Source organism: Podarcis pityusensis (genome assembly GCF_964106645.2).
Source record: "Podarcis pityusensis genome assembly, chromosome: 2".
NCBI lineage: Eukaryota > Metazoa > Chordata > Lepidosauria > Squamata > Lacertidae > Podarcis > Podarcis pityusensis.
The window spans coordinates 87,106,304-87,130,911 of NC_138029.1; the positions used below are offsets into that span (position 1 = coordinate 87,106,304).

Below are 24,608 nucleotides of genomic sequence, written 5' to 3' on the forward strand. Positions count from 1 at the left end.
AGGCTCCTATGGTGTAAGTAAGGGCCTGCTAGCCTGCTCCCTAAAATATCACATATAAACGGCCCCATTATCTTCAGTAGCTTAGGGCCTCATCAAACCTAAATCCGGCCCTGCCCTACATCCCATGCTCAGGTTGCATATATGTGTAAATATAGCCTAAAGACATCACAACCTCCATTGGCCTTCATTTCAAGGAACCCAAACACTGATAGGTGTGGACATCCCTGAAGTGTTTCACAGATGGGAGACTAGGGTGTGCACAACAGTTACCCATCTTTTCCTGTGGCCCATGTGTTCCTAAGTCTACCTCACAACTCCTCCAGCAAGTGTTTATAGAGTTGCTTGTTGTCCATGTGCCTGTTCCATAGCTGCCATTTCTGTAGCTGCCACATTGTCAACAGCTGCTATTCTTTGGGCCTCCTGGGATGCCCTGAAGGGAAACATGAGCAGATTTATTTTCTAGGTGAACAGCCTCTGACACGTTAACCCAGCTTTCCACTACCTGGTGCCCAGGCTCTGGCTGATGGAAGTTGTACCTCTCGGAGGCACCAGGTTGAGGAAGGCTGGAGTGGATTCCACCCTCTTGCCCTTTTATAACCCACAAAAGATCAAAGTGTGAGTGAAGTAAGGCCATATAGGTTTAACCTGTCACATTTGGGGGAGGGGATTAAAAGACTGTGATGTCCTCCAGCTTCACAGTTTTTCATACTGGCATTGATAGTAAACCTGTTAGCTAATCCAGCCTGTGGCTAGGAACCAGGCAGCTGTGGCTTTGAAAGGCTTATATGCTAGTAAAACACTTTCAGTTGTTTAAATTGTTTTGTCTGTGTATGAACTTCTAATCAAAGCCTATTTCTTCTCTTCTCTTTTTGCATCCTCCACCAACTTGCAGCTCAAAATCAAACATTCTGATTTAATAAGTGGGTGCTGGCTACAGAGGCTGGAAGCAGCTGGAGCTGAGATCAGCCCCTAGATCCCGTTCTTAGCACAGATGCTTGGCTGTATCCAAAGGAGATGCAGTCCTCAAAGACACATTGATGCTCAATCTGCACCCTGCACCATCAACTCCACACAGGGCTTTAATATGGCTGAAATGGCTTGACAGCATGGCTTGTAGATGGGTCTGTTTGAAAGTACTCTGCAAACATTGGGCTTGCCTTCCAGAGACACAGTGAGGTTGTGGATGTCTTTCTTTTGAGGATACTGAGGCAAAACAAGCAGGATCTGTGTTGTCTTAGGTGCTCCTTCCCAACATCCAAACAGTGTGTTTTTAATGGCAAATCTAATCTGCAATACAATTCTTTCTCTTGGGAGTCGATTCTTAGGGGAAGAGCGTGAGGGTTAAGGAATGATTAGTTGTTAAAACCCTTTTGTTCTTAAGGAATGATTAGTTGTTAAAACCCTTTTGTTCTTAGAAGGGTAAGATGCTAAGTGAACATTTGATGCAACTCGGTTGACATTTTTAGAGGAGAAAAGCCACTTCAGGTGGGGGTTGATTTGAATCAGAGAAGAGAGTGTTGCGTGATTCAAGGACTCTGAGCACAGGCTCATATTTGCATATGCTAATTTATATGTATAAATGCAAAGCAAGGCTGGCTTCCAGAGGAGGGGAAAGCAAACTCTGCCTCTTGCTGTCAGGGCTTACTCTGAGCAACATGGCACCAACAGGATTTTCTGTATGCTGCAGGTAGATTGGGCAGAGGACTCAATCAGTTGCCAAGAGCTGCTGCTTATGTACATACAAATACTCATATAACTCTTGTTCAGCATCTGACATGACTTTCTCATGCAGGCACACTTTTATATACTTACATGCCCCTGTCACAAATCAATACCATTCACACATGATGTTGAACAACCACAGATTAACACCATCTCTAGCCACAACTGGAAAGCAAATTGTGATGGTAAGTGGCTGAGGCCTGTTTTTTAAAGCTTTTTAAAGGGAGGGAGGAGGGGTAGGAGAGCAGGACTCAGTACAAAAGACCTGGGGCTCAGGCTCCCAGAGGCACCCTGGGTGGAGCTGTTTAACTATTTCTCTGCTCTCTCACACACATATATACCAGCTTCTTTTCCAGTGCCCCAAAATATGTATGAACAAGTCCATAACAGATGGCTACTGGAGTAATATTTCAGCCTTCCCTCTCCAGGGGGCACAACCACAGCATTATCACACATGCTTTCTTATAACAGTGTTTTTCAGAGCCTCCGCAATCCCCCCCTTCTCTTTAACCAATTGCCTAGCATCTGGACGGCTGCTCAGAAATGTATAGATTCATCTCCAGTAAGTGATAAGGAGGACCACCACAAAGTGAGCTGTGTGAGGAGATTCTTAATGCCGTCTGGTATGTTAAGATGTTCCTCATTGGTATTCCTGCTCTGATGTCCTCTCTTTTGTCTGTGTTTGGGGTACCAAGGTGGTGAGTGCTCATCCTCTTCTTTGTTCATGGCTGGAAATGTGAAAACCAACTGTTCTGGGTACTGTCGCCTGCGTTGCTAATTTTGTTTGCTTCACAAACTCACTCTTCAAACTGAATACAAAAAACTCACTCTTCAAACTGAATACAAAAACAACAACAACACCCCCCCACAATAAGCAACAGAATGCTGGAGGTTTTTCTAGTTGTAATACTAAGTGCTGCTTGTGGGAAACTTAAAAGGGAGATCCCTCCCCTTGACTGAAATGTTTTCCTCTGTTACCTATTGCTTGCCTGTCCTGAGTCATGCTGGGCTGTTGCTGCTCTTTGCTCTTCTTGAGCAGTGGGCTATGTAAGCTGCCTTGTTCCTAATGGATAGCTTTCTTCAGCCTGATGCCCTCCAGATGTTTTGGGTTAGAACTCTCATCGCCCACAGCCGGCACATCTGGAGAAGCTGTCCTACCGGCCATCTCTAAACTGCTGAGCTAATAACATAAGGAAAGCCCAGCTGGTTCAGATGCAACGGCCCATTCAGTCTGGCAATCAGTTCCCAAAACCGTCTCTTTTAATTTAAATGGGTTTTATGAATCACTTTTCAGTCAGCATATCCAAAGCAGCACATATCCATAAAAAGGAACTATGTAGCAATAAAAACGAAGCAATTAAAATGCTAAAAATGTAAATGAATTACTAAAACAAGCTGCAGCAGTGGTCAGTAGAGAGCAAATAAATACCAAGAAGCACCAAAACAATAAAAGTAGCACGGCAAGGAGCTTCCCGGACATGCGCAAGCAGGCCATGAAGGCAGCAGAGCTCCCTCTATTGTCAACCTGCAGAACCTGTCGTTCAAAAACTACACTGCCCCTGAAGGTGGGATGTTCTATTTATCTATCAAATGAAAGTCATTTTGACGGTGATGGGTTTTTAAAGCATCATCTTTTGGTTTAAGTCGCAAATTGGTCTGGTCTGGGGATTATCGGCACTAAATATATATTTTAAAATAGTTTTATTGTTTTCTAAATAAACACGAACAACAAAACATGCCATTTGTCACATAAAAACTCTTCCTCTCCACCGATACAAAATATGACCACAGACTTGAAGGAATACAGTAGTACAGTAAGTCCACAACTTACACACATTTAACTTGTGCACATTCAGCTTTATGCACTTGGCCGAAAAAGGGGGGGTGGGCATCTGTGTGTGGGGGAATACTTTGGCAATCGCCCACCCCCACCATTGTGCCCAGTGTGTTTTGACTACATGCATTTTTGGCTTTAGGTGCAATTCCTGGAACACAACCCCCTCATAAGTTGAAGGCTTATTGTGCTGAATAGATTATGGTACCATTGCATTAGTCCAACAATTTTCTCCATATTTCCCCCATGTGTGCATGCAGGGCGGAGTTCTTCAGATTTAATCTTTGTGATACATAGAGGATATAAAGGATTGCCAAGTTGCATATAAAGACCAACAGATTTGTTTTCCCCTTTACGGCACTAAGTTGACAGGTCAGTTTTCTGCCAAACCAGAACCCGAGTGACAACCTTTCTGTAGTACACCAACACCTAGTGATCTCCAAGCTCACTGTGACAAGCAAAAATGCTAGCAGTTCTTTATGACTAATACATTGAGTAGCATCATCCACTATCCCAGCCAGTGTGTTACAGATAGACTCCCAATTCTTTGAAGTCATACAGCCTAAAGGTCTGTATAACCTCACTTTGCCACCATAAATGCAGATATGTGACCTGAACCTCACAACCCTACCAACCATTAAAGTGGGCACAAAATGTGAGACAACGGCACTGGTGAAGTAGTGTGCCAACATTAAAAATTGCCCAGTGACTTGGGCCACTGGCCAGGGAACTATAGGTCCCTGGCAGATTGTACCCTCTGCCTCCCAAAAAAAGAATGTAAAAAAATGAGAAACTAGTTCTCGAAAGTAGCAATTACTAATGTTTAGTGCAATGTGTTTCGGAATGGAACTGTCTTCTTCAGGAGCCATCATATTAAAAACATAAAAGCCAACTATTGACATATAAACAAAATACTGTTTAGGCTGTTTAGAATATTTGAGACATCATCCAACAGCAAACATTGATCCTTCCATGCCAACCCCACCACCACCACCTTGGCCAAGAAGTACCTCATGGCAAGGCTTGGTGGAGCAACCTGGTCCTAGTTCCATCTGTTGCCCAGAAACAAGGAGCAGCTGTTGAGAGCTTGCTTTCTCCATGCTCCTTGCTGGAAAGTACCCTCGGCTCCAGCAGAATTGGAGCTGCAGAACCGAAGAGAGGTGTGCTCCAGCCCCATCCATCTTCCAGAGGACGAAAGGCTGCTGGGTTTGTATGTATGTAAGTTCTGATAGGGTTTAGGTATTATTTCCCTGACTGAAAAGTGGGATATAAACTTTTGAAATAAAACAATGCATGTGATAAATAGTTTTTAATGCTGTATTTTATATTGCTGTGAAGGGCGGGTAATCTAATAACTATAATAATAATGGTGGCATTTAATTTTTGACTGATTGCAAATGAGTGGGCAACAGCTTTGGGGAGGGGGGAAGCGTGTGTAATAAATGCCGCTGGTCCCTGCTTTTACTGAGTAGCAGCTAATTCCACAGGCTATACAGCAGGCACATGGACTAAAATTTATGATGTGTGAAAGTATTTTGAAGATTTTTTTTCTTCCTTCCTTCAAGCCAGCCTGCTTGTGAATGGACAGAACAACACTGAAGTGAGCAAGCCTTACTCTGCATTCTATATGAGGGACCCTCTGCCATTATGAACTTGGTGTCATGTGGATGAGTTAGCTCCTTCCTTCATTCCAAAAGGATTATGAGCATTCTTACTGCAGCTCAATCTCATTTAGGCACAATCTCCCGAGGGCAGATCATGAAAAGCAGTTGAAAACGGAAACTGTTATTGCTTTAACTTGAACCTCATTTCTATAATATACATCTTTCTCCCCCGCTACTTCTTGCTAGAACAAGTGAATCAAGGATTAACCCACAAATAATTACTTGCTATATAGCAAGAGGGAGCCCCCATCATTCAGCATGTGGCCTCCTTTGGTTTGGGGTTTGGTAGCCACCTTGCCTGGTGAGTGATTGAGATATAAAAATGAATTTTACTTCAGTTGTCCTCTGTAAGTGCTCACGAGCTAGAGGTTTCCTCAAGCTATATTTCCCAAAAGTGATGGAGAAAAGTTACACCTGTCCCTGGGATAAAGGTAGCAATTTCCAGGGATCTATCACCAGCCAATAGTTTTGAAACTGTTGGTGGTCAGGAGCTGGAATGGCATGGAGACTGCTTCCTCCCATATATATGACTTCATCTGGAGTAAGTGGCCACCACCACCTGCATTACAGTGAGGTTGGTCTCTCCCAGGAATGGACCTTTTTGTGTATAAGCGTGGCACCAGTAACTGGGAGATCTCCAAGGCTCACTTGGTTGACATGTTTAGGAGGTTAATAAGAGCTAACCAGTGGTCCATGAAACCTTATGTCAGGTTAGTTAGTCTCTAAGGTGCCACAAGAGTACAGTGGTACCTCAGGTTAAGTACTTAATTCGTTCCGGAGGTCCGTTCTTAACCTGAAACTGTTCTTAACCTGAAGCACCACTTTAACTAATGGGGCCTCCCACTGCTGCCGCACGATTTCTGTTCTCATCCTGACGCAAAATTATTAACCCGAGGTACTATTTCTGGGTTAGCAGAGTCTGTAACCTGAAGCGTATGTAACCTGAAGCGTATGTAACCTGAGGTATTGTGGTTTTGCTGCAGTCGACTAACGTGGCTATCACTTTGGAAACTGTTCCAACAGACTTCAGAGGGTCTTTGGCATAGTGCCACGAATGGGCCCCCACTCTAATGTATCCCCGCCCCCCCCCGCTACCATTAACCGTGGCAACACTATTCCCCACCATCTCTAGCAGAGGCTTGGGAAGCATTTTAGCTTGGCTTCTATTCAAAAGTGCCACTGCCGCCCAGCTACCACTAAAATGGCTGTCCAAGAAAGGAGGCCTGTGATGACAGGCCAGTGAGGGGCCTCTTCAGTCCCTGGGGCCCTTGGCCAGGGCTCAACCTGGCCAGCTGCAAGCACCAGATCTGGTTCTCCTATGCACTCTATTTCAGGCCTTCATACTTAGTTAAACAGAATGGATTTTTACAATCAAAATACTGTGCTGTTTGTTGTTAGTCTTAGGAGTAAGTAGAATAATGATTTTCCACCTATTGATTTTAAGTGATGTCTCGTTATCATGTCAATTATTTTATTGTAAAGCTGCCCACAGAGGAAGCTACCCACAATATCCCTGCATGATATGCAGCTCTGGTTTCACCTTCTTGCAGTGCAGAGAGCCTTGTCCAGACCAGCAACTTCTACAGGAATACAGTACATGAGTATCTTTATAAGTGGGCAATCCTTTTTCTTGCACCCTCTGAAAAGCTGACTACCTTTTCTTTTTGCTATTCTGTTTTGTTTCAGGGGGAATGTGTGCGCTGCAGCTTTTCAACAATGATTCGCTAGAGAGACCACAAGGATTTCTTGCCCGTTTTGCCCGTTTCTGTCTATGGGAACTGACTTTCTTATCCCTTTTCCCTACCAGGTGCCCCCTTTTTGTGACAGTCTGAGATGGGAGATGCTGGGCATTGCTGACTGAAGTGAGCTTGCTGAGATACTCCAGCCTCATTGGACCCCACTTCCATCTAAACCAGCAGAGCAGAGAAATTGCCTGTTACCTTGGGTCGATTTTTCATGCACTCTTAAATTGCTTTGTATTGACACACTGTCAGAAATGGATTGTCACATTAACCCGCCGAGCCAGGCCTTGGGTTCTTGAGCATGTGCAATTGGACTGATGTTCTTCCAGGTTTAGGCCAGAAGGATGTTGGCTTTTTCTGTTCCTAGTCTCTTTTCCTTCCCTGCCTGATTCTGTCCATCTCTTTTGCTCACTATTTATTTGCAATATTTGTATGCCACTTTTTTTGAAGGAGGGGGACCCTGGCACGCAAAAGACCCCCAGGTTTACTTCCAAGTGAAAAGGATCAGGTAGCAGGTGATGGGAAATGTTATTTCTGCCTGACGGAGTCCCTGCCAGCCAATGTAGGCAGTGGTGGGCTAGATGGATAAAGAGCCCCACCCCCCGCTATAGGGCAGCTTCCTGCATCTTCATTTCAGTCTAGTTCACAATAGAATAATTCAATGTTGCAGTAAGTTAATGTCCCTTAGCAGGGTACTAGTTGTGCTAGCTGAGTGATTTTGCAAGGGAAGGTGAAGGAAGCCAGCATGGTTCTTGCGGTTGGTTGTGTCCCAACCCTTTCTGTCGCACAACAAGCTTCTGCTAGTGCAACTATTTCATTGGATTTTGTATGGCACACCCATTATTCTCACCCTTACTCTAGCGCATCAGCCAGGCCAATAAAACTACTACTTAAAAGTATCAATTAGAATGGGTGGGGAACCTTTTTCAAACCAAGGATCACATTTCCTTCTGGACAACCTTTTTAAGGGGAGGTCACATGCCATTGCTGGGCAAGGGGAAAGTGGGTGAGCAATTAATAAATGTTACCTTTGTGCAGTAGGCTAGTTTCTACACCCCTCTGTCCTCTACTCAAAGAAACAAGAGGCATTATTAAAGTTTAGGGGCACATTCCAGTCGGGCAAAAACACTCACACATAAAGCTGGCCCAGTAGCAGCAGGCCGGATGGGACCCCCAAGGAGAGGGCCAAGGAGAGGTCCGGATGGGACCCCCAAGGATCATCTAGTCCAACCCCCTGCAATGCACAAATCTCAACTAAAGCATCCAAGACGGATGGCCATCTAACCTCTGCTTAAAAACCTCCAAGGAAGGAGAGCCCACCACCTTCCGAGGGAGTCTGTTTCACTGTCAAACAGCTCTTACTGTCAGAAAGTTTTTACCTGATGTTTAGTCGGAATGTCCTTTCTTGTAACTTAAAGCCATTGGTTCACAACCTACCCTCTGGAGCAGGAAAATACAAGCTTGCTCCATCTTCCATGTGACAGCCCTTTAGATATTTGAAGATGGCTATCATATCTCTGCTCAGTCTCCTCTTATCCAGGCTAAACATACCCAACTCCCTGAACCATTCCTCATAAGTCTTGGTTTTCAGGCCCTTGCTCCTCTTAGTTGCCCTCCTCTGCACATGTTCCAGCCTGTCAGTATCCTTCGTAAATTGTGGTGTGCAGAACTGGACACAGTACTCCAGGTGTGCTCTGACCAGAATAGAGTGAGACCGTTACTTTCAGTGATAGGCTGTGTATCAACAGAAGTATCCCTAACATTTGATGCACCCCTGTCTTCTGAAGGTGCATGATCTAGCAACACTGTTGAAACTAAGTGGGGTTGGGGCTAGCCAATGTCTGGATGGAAACCTTCCCGGGAACCCCATACCCTTAAATTTCCTGGCAGTAGAAAGGTAGAATATAAATGATACCTAGTAAGTAAATTTAGCTGTGGCCTCCTCAGATCATTATATTTCCCCCAAATGATTGAAGAAACTTCATTGTAAAACATTTGAAATTTCAGGAATAAAAGATATATGTAAAGGCAAGTAGTAATAATGGCTGGCATTACTGTCTTTGTATATTTAAATTCCTACTTTTTAAAAATTATCAGGTGATATGTCTGAAATCTCTGTCTGAAACATCACCCTTGTTATAAGCTCCTTGGCAAAAACACAAATCTTCATTTTGCTTCCTGAAGTGAAAACATAATGCTTGGTAACATTAATACAGTGCATTTCAAGTATTCAATGTGCTTTACATCATTATCTCAACAATTCTCACTGAAACTTGATAAGGCAGCTGAGGGTGGGAAACTCATAGCAACTGAGGCCACCTGAGTGAAAGTGATTAATTCAAGCACATCCTGGAGCAGTTGACCTGCCCCTACCAGAGGAGCGTGACCCTGTCCATTACAGGTCATCTTCCTGCCTCCTGGGCGTGGGAACCTGGTACACATCACACCTCTGACTTTTCAGGATTCAGCTTCAGTTTATTGGCCCACATCCAGCCCATCACTGTCAAGCACTGGTCTAACATCTCAACCGCCTCTCCTGATTAAGATGGAGCAGAGAGACAGGTCTGGGTGTCATCAGCATATTGATGACTCTTCAGCCCAAATCTGATGACAGCTCCCAGTGTCTTCATACAGATGTTAAATAGCACGGGAGACAAGATGGAACCCTGAGGAACATCACAGGACATCTCACATGGTGTTGAACAACAGCATCCCTTCTGTAAGCAGTTCTGGAGGTAGGAGCCGAACCACTGAAGCTCAGTGTCCTCAACCCTGACTTCCCTAAGATGCTGCTGAACGATACTGTGGTCAGCTGTAGTGAAAGCTGCCAACAGATCAAGGAAAGCAAGCAGGGTCACCCTACACCTCCTGATAAATGTCATCTATCAGAGCAACCAAGCTGGCTTCACAGCCATGGCAGGCCTGAAAACCAAACTGGAATGGATCCAAGTAATCGGCTTCCTCCAAGCATGCTTGAAGGTAGACTGCCACCACCTTCCCAAGCACCCTACCCCCCCCCCCGGGGAATATTTGTCACTGGGCAATATTTGTTTAAGAGAGGAGGGCTCCCCAGCCATGCCACGGTTTAAATTTACCACTGGCACACCTCCTGCTGGCGCTGATTGGACAGTGGGACCACCCTTGGGTGTGGACCACCCGGTGATGCAGCCCAGACAGCAATGAAGGAGGCGTCAATCTCTGTCCGCCGCTGGATCACTGAAGGGACCCCAATGCCTAGCCACAACGCTGCCACTAGAAAAAGTGAGCAGAATTCTGGGGAGGCTTCATACCTTAGGACTGCTAGTACTATCTCTTAAAGCAAAAGAAAACTGATGAAATTGTCTGGCACCTAGATGCTCTTTAACACACTGGTTATTTTCCGCCAGAATATATATAATTCTAAAATGTTATCATGTTGATCCTTGCAGCCTTCTTTATTTAGTCTAACAAGTTACCTCCTCAAAGATTATGAAATTTTCCCTGACATCTAATAGCACACTCCTCACATAAACAAGGAAAATTGTCACAGCAGCAGCTATAATAAAAATAAAAATGAATTTCATTGTAATGAGATTTTGGTCTCCTGATAAAGTTTCTTGACAAATGGGATTAATTATTTTTCCTTGCACTTCATTTGCACTGTATTTATGCTATGTCTATTACATTTTTATATCCCACCTTTTCACTGGAAAATTCATAGTGGTATAACTGGAGGTTTCTTGGTGAACTCTGACCAAAGTGCTGGCAGCCCCAGACCTGCTTCTCTTCATAGATGGAACTACATCAGGGACCTTCCCAATGTCTTTGTTGCATTATATGTGAAGGTAGTGGGTGAATTGTTTTCATGAATTAAGCTGGAGACTAAGGTCTGATCCACACTTTCCCTCCACTCTTTCTAGGTACAGTCCACAATTTAAAGCTCCATAGCTGAGCACCCCCACTTTTGCTCCAGAGCATACCTCATGAAAATCCACTCTTTAAGGTTCAATAGGAGCAAATGTCAATCTGCAGAAAACCTGAAGTTTGCTCCGATTCAGCTTTAAAGAGTGGGATTTTGCGGGGAAAGCTCAGGGCAAAAAACCCAAATACTTGGACACGGAGTGTTCAAGCACAGACCTCTGCCTGGAAAGAGGCAAGTATGGATATGCCCCGAGGCTGCTTCAAGATGATCACTATTTTGGGGTGGGACTCAATCATGTACCTGTCCCCCCCCCCAAAAAATTGGATGTTTTGTGATAAGGAAGGGGTGTGTGCAATGGAATGTGTGCAATAATGCTTGATGACATGTTGTATGACCATATCTGCAATGAAAGCTCAATAGATAGCTGACATTGTCTAACCTCCCTGCAAATCTGTGCAAAGAAATCAGGATGAATGCTTAATAAACAGTTCATCTGGAAATGACCTGAAATTGGGACACATGAAGTTCAGAATTGTTCCTTCAGTGCTTAGCAGAATTTGGTCTGCTCCGCCTCTCTTCACTGAAGCAGATGGAAGGAATGGAGATAGACTGGGATGTCCATGGAGAGGACAGTTATGAATAATATCACAAGAGCCCTTCTGGATCAGATCAAAGACTCATCTAGTAGTCCAGCATCCTATTCCTCATGGTACTTGTAAACTCTTCTCAGATGACCTGATTATTTAGCATTCATCCTGACTAGCAAATCAGAAAACTTAGGTGGAGGTTATACAATGTCCATGCTTTACTGGAGCTTCATTCTGATTTGTTTCTGAGGAGCTTACATGACAATCAACATTCATTCTGATTTTTTTGCATGGAGATATATGTCTTCCTGTCACTCAATAGGTAGTCTACACTTTTAGTGCATTTCCCCTTCACTTTCCTAACTGCAAGAAGTCTGCGTTTTTTAAAAGTGAATTTGTTGTGACACAGCACTTTAATTACACAAACTTAAATTTCTAGTACGTGATTGAATTCATTCTGCAAAATAGTGACAGCCTTGAGGCAGTCACAGATTCACATTGAGAGCCATTTGTATTGCACTCCTTCTTACATAAAACTAAAATCCAGCCCTCTGGTTTATGTCTGTGGCTGCGTACACATCATACATTTAAAGCGCAACACTCAAAGAATCTGGGGAACTAGTTTGTTAAGGACGTTTGGGACTGTGGTTCTGAGAGAATTCTTTGAGGGGTGGTCATGTGCTTAAAATGCATGCAGCCAGTTTCCCCAACAGCCTTTCTAGTACCAGATTATTGCAAATATTCTAAAAATTCATTTGAAAGGCAAAAGGTGATTGCTACATGGAGTATTTGACATGCACATGATTTGTCTTCTGCAGTTCCCTTGTTCAGGTGCTTCTGCTTGTTCCTGTGGTTCTCTTTCTCCCCTCCTCACAAATCCATCATAATTCTAAGATGTGATGTGTTGTGACTGGGCTTGATTGACGGTGCTTCATGCCTGCCATGCTGCTTAGCTGTGCAGCCAAAGATCTGCATTTCAGAGCAAAGCTGAATTGTAAAGTGCCGTGTGGGAGTTTCATAGAGGGGGAAGGGGAGAATCAAAACAATGTCAAGCTGATTCTCTTTGCCAAGAACTGCGGAAATGTCACCTGGTGTTACTTCATGGTGAAGTTTCAGCAAGGGAAAGTTCTGGAGTAGGATGGAACAAGTGCAACATGCCCTTCCTTGATTGCCTCATAAGAAATTCCAAAAGGGGTGTGTGTGCTCTACACAGGTTGGTCTTCAGGTCACTTCCCAACACAAGGAGAAGGCAAAAACTCCAATTTCCGAGCCTCTCAAGTAGCTTGCTTTTAACAGTTCACTTTGGTGAATGCGACAGCAGCTAGATAAATTATTTGTGGGTCACTGATATTTCAAGCTAAGGATCTTCACTCATCACCATAGTTAAGTTCAGGGTTGAGTAGAAATTTGCCCTGCAGCAGATCTCATTTCTCCTTCCTACCCACTCAGTACACAAGGTTGCTTTCCTTACCTCCTACACCTTTTCATTTTTACCAATAACAAATTAATGGAGAGAAAAATAATTAGCAGACCATTACAGACCATCAAATATATTTTTTAACTTTATGTTTGTCTTTCTGTAGACCAGTTTTCTGCCTGTCTTCCCGTTCACCTATGGCCTGCCCCCACGGTGCAGTTATTGCTAATGTGAGAAAACCTATGAAGAATTTGCTCTCATGAATCCATACTGAAGTGGGTGTCTGGTTGCCATAATGGGCTGGGGAAGCAGGAACAGCTGCTATCCTTTAAACCCATATGCTTCTCCAGTAGTTAAGGCTGGAAGATCCCAGCCTGACCTATTTTTCTTGGGTCCCTTGTCCCACTTCCTGCAGAGACTGGGGGAGGGGAGCTATGAATAATGTATCAGTTTGGAGGGGTAAATGTCCAGAGCAAAGCAAGCACATATTCTACACCTGACATATCAGCTGGACAGCAGTAGGTTCAGAAGAGACAAACTGAAGCTCCACTTCACCCAATGCATTAATGTTATTTATTTATATATAGATATTTATAGCCTGCCCTTCACCATGCAGTCACAAGTAGGGTTACATTCAGCTCTATTCAAATCAGCTATGTAACACACAAACATTAAATGGGAGGAACTTTCTGAACTCCTCATCCAAATGCCTGTGCTAAAAGGTGCATCTTAACCTGACATCATTTTTGCAAGGTGATACAAAGGTTGTTCAAAGTGCACCACTTTAGTCTTGAATCTCCTTGACTCTGCTTGGATGGTTGTGTGCTATCTTGGAGGTGCTACCTCACAAGGATTTTAGTAGCAAGCGTAAGGATACATATCAAGAGCACCATTGATGGGGGGACCGGAGAGACCCACCAAGATGACCTCAATCATACACACTGCAATCTATGTAGGCAATGTGCATGCTTGGACCATCTTGGATGAGTTTCCCCATTGCTGATGGAAGTAGCAGCTGAGCAGCAGTAGATCGCTGTAGCTGGCTTAGCCTTTTTGCATGAGGTATTTAAATGGATTCTGCTCTGAAGAGAGATTTAAACATTAATTCCTACAGTTCACAATATGAAGAACAACTTAGAACCTGAATGAGCTAGTCAGGTTCAGACCAACAAGTTTCAGACCAACAGGACTCTGTGTTTCCACATGCCTAAACTATGGGCAGTAAGGTATACAAGAGCATATAGGGAATAGTGGTTTTGGGATGGGAAGAGACATGCTGTTTTGAGGAGAAGCTGTTGTGTCTGATGTGTTCAGATCTGTGGGCACCTCAGCATCTATATGTCAAAGGCTGCAAGGAACCTGGCTTTGCTTATCTGGACAGCTGTCCTGCCATATAAGTTCTTCCCCTTGTGTAGTTTACACTTATAAAATCCCATCTGCTGGTTTCTCTTGGGACCCCAGGTGTTTCCTGAATACTCTCAGAGAAATAATCATCCTGTTCAGATTGCACCATCATTCACTTTCAGTCCCTGTCAGATTCCCCATTTGCTTTTGTGTTCAGCAGAATACCAGAATTACTGCAATGATGGTTTCCTTCTTTCCTCCCTTCCACCCCTATCCCACCTGGGGCTGTGCAAGAGGTAAGGGGAGCAGTGGGTGTTGGAAGGTCGCCTTCGCCCCCTTTAGCACACTTGTGACCTGACTCTCCCTTCCTTTTCATGACTGACTTGGAAAATGAGTTAATAACCTGCCCTGATCAGTGGACCAGCTTTAAGCTTTCTGTCCTTGCTGCAGCCAGGCTGCAGAATTGCTCTGCTGTCAGGCCAGATGAGGCAAAACCAGGTGGCTCACAGGCAGGTGAGAAGCTGCCTGTCTCCTTGGTAGGAATTGAAAGCAAGATGACCCCATAGTGAAAAATAAAAGCCTACTCATGCCTCCTCCCCCCCCATTTTTGCTGGCTAATGCTGATGCTTGCACAGTACATTCAGCCTTACTTGGCAAGATTTTCTTCTGTTGCCGCTGTACTGTGGAATTACCTTCCCTCTGCCATATGTAAAGCAACCACTCTCAGTTGCTTCAGTCATCTTGTGAAGATTTATCTTTTTGTCCAGGCTTGCACGTTTTGACATGTTCGAACCTGCCTTTCCTAATTAATAATCCCTTTTCAACATTATTAATGGTACAGGGCCCCCATGCTCCTTTGCAGCTGGTTACTCCAGAAAGTGCTTAAGAATGTAAGATGAGTCTTACTGGACCAGGCCAATGGCCTATCTAGTCCAGCACCCTGTTCCCACAGTAGCCAACCAGATGCCTGTAGGGAAACCCACAAGTGGGATCTGAGCACAAGAGCACTCTTCCTTCCTGTGATTCTGGTACTCAGAGACATATTGCCTCTAACAGTGAAGGTGGAACATAGCCATTCTGGCTTCTGTTCAAATTGATTCCAGCTGTGAGAACTCAAGTGAATTGCTTGAGCCTGGCATGAGTCGTGACAAATCCTGCCTCTCTTCTACCCAACGCAGGAATGCTTATAAGCTTGAGAATGTCAGAAATAACTGTGGTCTTGGCAAGGGTGACCTTTTTGCAACGAGTCTCGAATAGAGCTGTAAAAAGGTTCCTGATTGATAATTTATCTTGGCTAAATATCAGTTCAGCGGATTGACTTGGGCCTGCTACTGGAAGAGAGACATGGAGAGAGAGAGAGAGACACACACAGTAATTCCTGTGCAGGAATTAGCAGTCAGTGCGCACCTGTTACTACAAGAGACTCCAGCTGAAAAAAAGAGGCACTTCAATTTAGTGCAATTATCTCAATTTTCCCAGGATAAGGATCCTTGAGATATTTATCTGATTTACAAGGGTGTTCTGTCGAGGTGGCAGGCATGAGACCTTAAAGAGGCATTCATCAATTTCATGTGCACAGAGGGAGGGGGAAAATGTATGAGAGAGACGTATGGTGAAGAGAGGTTGGGAAGGAGCAACAACTCTCTGTGCCTGTCTTCAATTATGATGAATTAAACAATTTGTAGGAAAAGGGACCAGGCAAAGGGAACACAAGGGTGGGGTAAACATTCCCCCTTACTTGGGAGATGTAACAGGGTACACTTGGAATTCAGAACAAGTCTCTAGAACAGGTTATGGGACAGACCCATGTGTTAGAATCTTGAATTAGTTGCTTCTATCAAAACAAACATTCTCAGCTTCTTTTTCTTCTCTCTCTCTTGATAAGTATATGTGTTTCCTTGCTCTGCTGCCATGAGTAGCCCTCATAAGTAATACTGGGCCAAAAATGTTAGGCGTGTGCACGAGTATTCAACTAAATAACTATGCAGCTTTAGCTTGTGCAAGTAGACCTTTGCCCATGCTGTTCCCAAATCTCTCATGCCTCCATGATGTTTTAAATTTATTTTTTTGTCGAAAAAAATGTGTTGGTAATAACAAGGTTGTGCGCTGCACATATAGTCAAAAGTAAGATTGCATTCTGGTTGCTGTTGCCAGTTCCTTCTTTCCCAATAGTCCCAGACCACTGATCAAAATCTCACCCAACTCTTGCATTAAAATCACCCAGGCCTTAGGCATCTCTGATAGAATGGCATCCAGCTGAGAATCGGAATCCAGTGTTGGTGCATAAGTGCTTAAAATAGTAGCCTGTTGGTTTTTGGCGAGTTTTATTCGAAGGGTTTAAAGTTGATCATTAATGCCGGTAGGGACTTCTGACAAGAGCTCCGCAAGATGGTTTTTGATAGCAAAGCCTACTCCATGTATTCAACGTTCTTGTTCAGATAGACCTTTCCAAAAGAATTTGTAGCCTCCTCTTTCTTCCTTCAGTTGTCCTTCTCCTGCTCTTCGAGTTTCTTGGAGCGCTGCAATATCGATGTTAAAACGCCACAACTCTCTTGCAATGATGGCAGTCTTCCATTTGGGACGCTCATTATCTGTGTTATCCAACAAAGTCCGTATATTCCATGTTCCAAAGTTCATTTGTCTTTTACGACCACTGGGTGGTGGCCCCACTGGGCACAGTAATCCAGTCAGAGAAAAAGGGAGGCAGACTATGTTTAGGGCACCTTTTCTAGGCCTTCCCCTTTTCGAGGTGAGCAGAGTGGATCCTAAATAGGAATGCTCAGTCATGGATACAGCTACCGAGCTACTCAACTGCCTCATTCCTTGAGTCAGAACAACTGAGTCTATATCCACTGCCCATGTGCCAGTGCATGGCTAGGGGTTTCAAGATTTCAGGGTCCTGCCCCCATTACCATTTGCCAATCGCCATGGGACTTTTTGGGGTTTTTGGATCATCACCTGGTTGTGGTGAGTGGGCTTGCACGTTCCTATGATCCTTGTGAGTGAAGCCATCAGGAGTCTCGTATTCCCAGTAGGGTCACTGAAGGTGGTAAGGTCAAGGGGGAGGAGCTAGACAAAGAATGATCCAATAAGTCCTTAATGGCAGAACAGGCAAAATATAACAAGCGGTATCTTACAATGGTTGTGAAGGTGGATGAAGGCTGCAACAGATAATAATCTACCGGTCATCGTGACACTCATGCCATCAGAATAGAGCCTTACTGCGAAGACTGTGTTGGTCAGCGTGCACTGATCTACACACATAAAACAAATTCACGCACAGGTGTCTTCCACAACACTGGCACAGCATCCTTCTCCTGGCAGCCTGGCTTTGTGTTCAGCAAAAGGGCACATTCTACAGTCATTTCTCTCAGCGAGGGGACACGCAGAGGCTGCACATGGCAGTTCCAGAAACTCCATCCAGCATTGCTTCAGCCTTCACTGGAGGGAAATTGTTCGTTGCCCACCAACAACTGTGCTATGTACGGACCTGGTGGATAAGTGCCCACCTTTCCCCCTTTGCATACTGTTATCTCTCCAGAATGACTCACTGAATTGGCAGCTCGGTGGCTGAAGCATCAATGGCCTCTGTCATATAGAGACACTCTTATCATTCACAAAGAAAAGAGGCAGAGAGAGAGATCCTTTGCTTTCAGCCAGCAGTTCTGGGGTGGGGAATCTGTGGCTTTCCAGAGATTGCTAGGCTATAGCGCCCATCATCACTGATTGCTGGCTAGGGCTGATGGGAGTTGAAGTTAATGTCATCTGGAGGACAAGAGGTTCCCTTACCCTTATGGCAGTTTATATGCCCTTGCTGAGGGAACACAAGAACTGGCCACAAAGCATATCGTAGCTCCCTAGTTTGTTCCTGTCAAGGAAGCATATGCAAGTAGAAACTGACCTCCTTTTTGGTAAAGAAGGAATATCAAGTATAGGAGACCTTGTCTTTGGCTGCCATTTTTTTTTTTTTTTTTTTTTGAGGTAGCGTTGCAGATGGCCACTGCTGGGATTGCAAATGGAGAGTGTGCAGTTGTACTAAGCTCCTGCGTTTGGGCTTTCCATAGGTATATTCTGACTGACCACTATGGAAATAGGATGCTGGACTAGATGGGCCATGTACTTCTCATGTTCTTAAAATGATTTTACCATGTTGTATTGGCACATTTAGGCACCTTGAAAGTAAGCTAAGCACACACACACATAGAGAGAGACAAACCTGCACTCTACCCACTGATACTTTATCTCCTCTTTGGAAATTTTCAAATGCGGCTTTTTTGTATGGAGGAGGAATGGTAGAAAAAACATCAGGATAATTTTTCTCCAGACCAGTAGTTCTTTTAGAAATGGTGTTTCATGCTTCCAGCAACATGGCAACAACAATATTCCACATGGCTGCCTAGCCACTTCATTCTGCACTAGCTGCAGCCTCCAAGTTGTCTTCAACTGAAGCTCCACATTAAGCACATTGCAGTAATGAAATTGGTGCTGTTTATTTTGTACAAATATTTAACTACAACAGTCAACCTTTTAGATAAACAGTGGGCCTTATTAGAGGGCCCTATAACAGCCTGGTCCTTTCCTTTTGGCTCCTGCTGTTTGTAGGATGAATTTGTCTGCTACATAGTGCCATTTTATATGTGCCTACTCAAAAGTGAGCCCACTGAGTTTAATGGGACTGCCTCCCATGTAACTATGTATAGGATTATAACCATAATGGCATGCTCCAATATATTAGCTGAGGGAGCGCATGAGAGTACATATTTTTGACTAAAGTATGTCTTGTGTTTTATTAGCCCCTTGTTATTTATTGAAATATTCACACTGCAGGAATTTATTGATTTAATGTTTATGGACTTTGTAATATGTTTATTAATTGAATAGTTGGGTTTTCCCTTAGGAACTGAACTGAAATTTTATTGATGTTATTGTACAATTTTATTGCCATTCTCCTCCCTGCTTTTCTCCCTCTCTTTGCGACACACACATTCAAACACTAAAATTATTGTTAGCAGCTTTTGACTTTACTTTTGGAAAGAAAAGTGAGGCACAAACATTAAAAGGAAAGGTCTTGGATGTGGAAAAGGTGGATACAATCCTGTATTCAGATACAAAGTTGATAGATGGTCTCACCACGCAGCTTGACTTACCCCATAGCATCCTTTCAGGGACACAGTAACCCCATATATAGTAATTGGAGTAAGGGTATCTTACAAACTGAGTCTAAAGACCCACTTATCTGGTAGTAAGTCTCACTTAATTCAGTGGGACTCACTTAATTCAATGAGACTTACTTTTGAATAAACACTATATAATTGTGCTATAAATGCAAAACATTTGGAAATGAAGGGGTAAAGAAAATAGAGAAAAATACGTAATTGTGAATGTTATATTGGCTGTGAGTCTTGGAAGATCTGCTGCCTGCCTTGTAGGCCTTTTTCCACCTGGCCTGGGAGGACAGGGGCTTGACTGACTCCAGCTACAAAAGCTGAGGTTGCTGAACAGACTCTTGGGCTAGGGCATTGTTTAGGGGGTTTTGTTGTGGGATGGGGTTGTTTCTGTTATTGATGTTATCATTTTGTATCTTTATTTTAGATCTTATTATGATTTATGTGGAGATTGATTTGACTGTGCACTTTTTGATGTTTTATTTCATCTTTATGTCTACTTTTTATACCTGTAATTATGTAATTTTGTTCATGTTGTAAGCTGACTTGAGCATGGTTTTAACTATGGAAAGGCAGCATACAAATATAATGATGTATGTATGCATATGTATTTTATCTTCTGTTGTGAGCTGCCCTGAGAAACTGATTATAGAGCAACCTATAAATACTATATGGAAATTATAGGGGAGGTGAAAAGCAAGGGTAGGGTCGCCAAAGTCTTAAACAAAAGTTGTAGCGTGCTCTGGAATCAGTGGAGATTATTGGAAGTTGAAGTGAGGGGAAAGCCCAGGGCCTCCCTCTTCCTTGAATGCAGCTTTGTTTTAGATAAATATAAGACAGTGGAAGCGTTTTATCTGATGTTTGATGTTGAGAAGGGAAGCATCTCTCTTGTTTCCAGGTGTTGCTCCCTCTCCTCAAGTAAGCAGGCTGTACCACTTTAACCAAGACAAAGTGGCAAATTCATGCCTGCTTATACAACTTAAATTTCCAAGATATGGTAAAGAATTAACATTGATTTGGGTGACTTTCAAGAGGAACTGGAGCACATGTAAATTAGGAGGAAGGTGGATATCTGGTTGGAAGCAAACAAAATTGGCCAAAAGAATAGGTGAAACCCTTTAAAATAAAATAAAATAAAAGGAGACAAGTCTATATATACAATTACTGTTTCTGCGCACTTGCATTATTGTGCTTCATTTCCCGCCCCGCCCCCCGGCTTGGGCTAAACAGCAGAAACAATAACAGTATGGTTCATAACACACTGAGCATGAGAAACCTTATTGCTCCTGGAACACACCACAGACAAGTTGTTCATGACTATTGTGTGATTCTTATCACAGTGCTGATCAAGTGGGCAATACAGTATAGACTGCTCAGATCTGATGCATGTCAGACCTCCACATCTGCAGGGGCCCAGACAAGGCCTTGAACTATTTGCTACACCAGGCACAGCCCCTGAATGGCTCTGTAACTCTGCCAGCAAGGAAATGGAAGTTAAGGGAAATGGGAGGAGGGGAAGAGAGAGGGAAGAAATACTGTAACTGGACTTGATTGTTGAAGTCACCTTGGGGAGTCACAGACTTGGAGGTCATGGGCCCATATGTTTAAACCTCTGTAATAAACCAAAGCAAGAACTGGTAGGCCCAAGTGAGTGAGCTTGAAAATTGCCAAAGCTGAACTCCCAGCAAATGCAATTTGCCAGGGCCGTTAGAGAGTGTAAAACTCTTGCCAGCTGCAGTAAGGATTACTTTTCCTCATCCCCTTAAGTTCATCACTCTTTTTACAATGTGCTGTAACGTTGCCATACATTTGCTGAGTGGGTATGCTGGCAGCTGGCCTATCAAAAATAATTTATGTCTCTGGAAAAATGCTCTTGGACAAAGCCTCGTTTAGCAAACCCTGTGAGTGGCTGGCCTTATTGGTGAATGTAAATAACTATATCCTTAAAGACCGAAGAAGTCCCACCTTAGGGCTCTGCCTAAAGCTCCCTCCTCCCTCCTCTGAACAAATCACTAACATGGTTTCCTTGTTATGCCATTTGTTCCCCTGCTTGTGCAAAACACTCAACTGGCACATTATATCCAAGTAATTTGTGTTCATGTTGAAACCTGTGCCTGAGGCCAACCACTTGCTGCAAAAAGCAATCTGATGGTTGGTGTCTTCAGTGACGTCATTTGGTTGGGGAGAGATGTATGTACGCTCACTGGAGGAGGAAGAGGAGTGCGGGGGGGAGCACACCGCCCCTGGCAGCGCAATCCCAGTGGGGTGCCATCGTGGTTGGGCCCCCCACAGGTGGTGTGCCACGCCTCCAGGATGCGCGCCAGCCCCACTCCGCCTGCTCTCCGCCCCCTAGTGCTGGAGCATGAAGCTCCACCACTGCGTATGCTGGGGTTGCCCCCCTTTGTTTCCCCAAGTCCTGATGCAATAGTTGAAATGCATCTTTTTCTGAATCAAAATATGGAAGCACACTTCATACTTATATTCCAAAAGGTTTGCTTTTCAATAATGTATTAATAAGAGCTACATGTCCTGAAAGGAGCACACTCTCACAGTTAATGTGTGAAGGTTACAAAAGCATGGCTTTGCTTACCCGTAGTAAATATAGATGGTAAAACACACTTCTACCTCTTGCCACTGCTACCACCGCTGGCTGCTTCTCCAGGAGTATGCCAGATCCAAAAATACACCGTGATTCCAAACCTGTTCAGTAGGGGTATACAAAGTGGAAGTATCATAGACATACAGAGATGGTAGGTCCTGCAAACTTCAAGAAATATACAGTTGGAGTGTCTGTTGATGAATGTGTTGCCAAGGCTCTGGCTCCCAGCAGTTCCATATACATTGGCATTTCTCAAAAAGTAGGCTGGGACTCTTGGCCCATTTTCGGATGGGTCTCAGTGCCACAGTCTACACCAGGCATGGGCAAACTTGGCCCTCCAGATGTTCTGGGACTACAGTTCCCATCATCCCTGACCACTGGTCCTGTTAGCTAGGGATCATGGGAATTGTAGTCCCAAAGCATCTGGAGAGCCGAGATTGCCTATGCCTGGTCTACCCAGTGTCTCCTCACTTGCCTCGCCCATCCCCTAGCCATGCCATAGCCCTTTGGGTTGGATTAGCTCCAGCCAACTCCTTGCATGCTAAGTAAAAATGGCCAGGACCGTGAGAAGTTCAGTGGAGGTGAAAAGTATCCCTCCTCTGAGGGAAATGAACATGAGGAGGTGTTGATGGAAATTAGAAGAAGAGATAACAGGCTAACTAACATTTATTATCATTATCAGTAAATAAAACGGGAATGAAAATGCCTGAAATTGTTCTGCTGCCACATGCTCAATGAACTTCCCCCTTGAAAAGAAAGACTGGAGTGTACAATTTCAATGAAATACACTTGTTGTAATTTACTAGGGTACTAGGGCTGTTTAAGCGAAAGAAAGTCTCACTGAAATTTGTTTGTTTGTTTGTTTGTCTTGTCTTATATACTGCCTTTTGCCAGTAAGGCCCCAGGACATTTTACTTCAATATAAACATATTGAAAACAATAGAATTAAATACAAACAAAATATAATCAGAATAATGCCATAACTCTAAGAACAGCAGAAAAAGGCGGCATCAAATTATTTGTCAGCTAACAATTCTTCACCACACCTCTCCTCCAGAATCCTGACAAAAGAGATGTTAACCCATTTCCAAAAATAATATATTGGAGAAGTCAGATGTACCTTAGTGGGAAATGAATTTCACCACAAAACACACACTCTTCCCTGAGCTGCTGTTTTTTTTCTGTGCAGGGACCACTCGGAGGGACTTCGTCTGCAAATCTCAAGGCATGAATAGCAGGTATTCTCTGATATATTTAGGCCCTAGGCATTAAGGGCTTTAACTAAGCACCTTGAGCACAATCTGCACCCAATGTAGTTGTAAAATTGAGATTGCGTACACCTAACCCCCCCCCCATCAGCCCCCATCAGCACCCTGGTGGCTGCATTTTGCACCAATCTCAATTACTGAACCATTTTCAAGGGCAGCCCCATGTAGAATGCATTACAGTAGTCTAAACTGGAGGTTAGCAGGGCATTGGTGACTGTAACCTGTTAGTGGTGTTTTTCAGTAAACCTACAGTAGACTGGGCTGCAAGACTGAACCTTAGCGTGCACAACCATACATAAGAACAAAATATATTTGATGCACGATGTGTGTAGTGATTTCAAACCATGATAAATGCTAGACAAGACAAACTGACATCCTATCATCAAATCCAGCACAACACAACTGCTGTAAGGCTGTACCCGATTAAAAGCCAGGAATGTTCTGTTCCCATTCCCTTCATGTACTATTATAATCCATGTGCTAATATTTCACATGGAAGATGCAAATACAGGATGCCAGCTGTATTTACAAGACTGATTATTTATTGAATTTAAAACTTTTTTTTTTGTACCTTACCTTCCCTTAGTATCCAAAAGCCTCCCTAGGCAGTTTACAAGAAAACAAAGAGTTCTATAAAGCAAGGATGAAAACAGTACAGCCAAAAAAAGGTTGCAGTAATAATTAGCAACTGCAAATACAAGATTAGCAAAAGTGGAGTGATATGGTCAGCACCTTTCCTGGACTACTTCAAAGTAACCAAGGTTTCACTTCCTTCCCAAAAGTCAAATGGGTGCTCCTCAGAGGATAGGCCATAATTTAAGAATCTAGGCCTTTCCACCTTCCTGTATTCTTCAGGGCAAAGTGACTTATTTGCACAGTACTTTATTTAAATAAAAATGTCAGAGAATGTGAAATTGGTTGTAGTTTGATCTTTGAGGAATGTTGAAGAAATCTCTTTAGGCCGCTGCCTCTCCCAGTAGGGCTGGTAAAGAGATTATAGGCCTAGTGCACAGAAAAACGCCAGGCCTCTGGGCCTAGCACGCTAATCCATACAAAGGATAACAGAGGCCTAATTAATTCTCATGTCTCGGAATCTGATAACAGCACTGCACACAGGCAAGTCCGTAAGGACTTAATGAGTTTAATCGACTGCACTTGATGAGTTTATTTGAAACCCTGTGCCACAAATTAAACTATTAAAAATGCACTTGAACTTGATTGGCAGCTGTAATCCCAACAAAGTCTATTTAATCCGCTGAGTCAGAGAGTGGGGCCCAGACACAACTTTTGTCATGCTCCAGAGAAAGATACGGAGGGAATGTGAGGTTTCAGAAAGCTTGTTTTATGGCAACAAGAGATAGATGA

The 24,608-nt window shown here is 43.6% G+C and overlaps 1 protein-coding gene and 1 long non-coding RNA gene across 3 annotated transcripts in view; one reads left to right on the forward strand and one right to left on the reverse strand.

The window, feature by feature from the left end:
• Positions 1-23,949, reverse strand: part of LOC308472250 (clathrin heavy chain 2-like) — a 41,557-nt gene extending 17,608 nt beyond the window's left edge. The window contains exons 1-2 of one of the 2 annotated variants that reach the window (XM_080996952.1): positions 23,820-23,949; positions 22,002-22,076 (exon numbers count right to left, since the gene is read on the reverse strand). The gene's annotated coding sequence lies outside the window, so the exon portion shown is untranslated. Of the gene's footprint in view, positions 1-22,001; positions 22,077-23,095; positions 23,310-23,819 lie in introns of those variants that run through there. The other variant, XM_080996951.1, reaches the window with a different exon arrangement.
• On the forward strand, positions 3,817-7,261 carry LOC308472285. Its single transcript, XR_013983408.1, has 2 exons — positions 3,817-3,928; positions 7,028-7,261. It is a non-coding gene; the product is annotated as an uncharacterized lncRNA (long non-coding RNA).
• Positions 23,950-24,608: the final 659 nt, after the last annotated feature.